This window comes from Bison bison, unplaced genomic scaffold (genome assembly GCF_000754665.1).
Source record: "Bison bison bison isolate TAMUID 2011002044 unplaced genomic scaffold, Bison_UMD1.0 scf7180017864491, whole genome shotgun sequence".
Lineage (NCBI taxonomy): Eukaryota > Metazoa > Chordata > Mammalia > Artiodactyla > Bovidae > Bison > Bison bison.
The window spans coordinates 9,235,445-9,235,811 of NW_011495050.1; the positions used below are offsets into that span (position 1 = coordinate 9,235,445).

The window sequence follows — 367 nt, forward strand, 5'->3', positions numbered from 1 at the left end:
CCCAAGGAGTGTCTTTTAATTTCCACCATCTGTAGTGATTTTGGAGCCCAGAAAAATAAAGTCTGACACTGTTTCCACTGTTTCCCCATCTATTTCCCATGAAATGATGGGACGAGATGCCATGATCTTCGTTTTCTGAATGTTGAGCTTTAAGCCAATTTTTTCACTCTCCTCTTTCACTTTCATCAGGAGGCTTTTTAGTTCCTCTTCACTTTCTGCCATAAGGGTGGTGTCATCTGCATATCTGAGGTTTTTGATATTTCTCCTGGCAATCTTGATTCCAGCTTGTGCTTCTTCCAGCCCAGCGTTTCTTATGAGGTACTCTGCATAGAAGTTAACTAAGGAGGGTGACAATATACAGCCTTGA

The 367-nt window shown here is 41.7% G+C and overlaps 1 protein-coding gene across 1 annotated transcript in view; it reads left to right on the forward strand.

The window, feature by feature from the left end:
* CSMD3 (CUB and Sushi multiple domains 3) overlaps positions 1–367 on the forward strand; it is a 1,491,512-nt gene that overhangs the window by 838,149 nt on the left and 652,996 nt on the right. The window lies entirely within an intron of this gene.